The sequence below is a fragment of the Seriola lalandi genome, unplaced genomic scaffold (genome assembly GCF_002814215.2).
Source record: "Seriola lalandi dorsalis isolate HSWRI2012SDOR001 ecotype SW California unplaced genomic scaffold, Sedor1 jcf7180002054571, whole genome shotgun sequence".
NCBI lineage: Eukaryota > Metazoa > Chordata > Actinopteri > Carangiformes > Carangidae > Seriola > Seriola lalandi.
This window is the reverse complement of record NW_019525124.1, coordinates 365,880-366,100: the sequence shown is the minus strand read 5'-3', so window position 1 is coordinate 366,100 and position 221 is coordinate 365,880. Positions and strand designations below refer to the sequence as shown.

The 221-nt window shown below is 50.2% G+C and overlaps 1 non-coding gene across 1 annotated transcript; it reads left to right on the top strand.

Moving 5' to 3' along the window:
- Positions 1–150: 150 nt before the first annotated feature.
- trnag-gcc (transfer RNA glycine (anticodon GCC)) lies at positions 151–221 on the top strand. Its single transcript has one exon. It is a non-coding gene; the product is annotated as a tRNA-Gly (tRNA).

The window sequence follows — 221 nt, the reverse complement described above, 5'->3', positions numbered from 1 at the left end:
GGAAACCCACCACCCTCCCAATATGACACCAGATATGTGTGGACTGAGGGACTTTACAAAGCTATTTCACTGTCAGACAGACAATTCAGCCTGAGACTAATAGTCCTTTTAGTGGGCGTTTGGCTACAGTTGTAAAAGTCAAGCAGGCAAGCATTGGTGGTTCAGTGGTAGAATTCTCGCCTGCCACGCGGGAGGCCCGGATTCGATTCCCGGCCAATGCA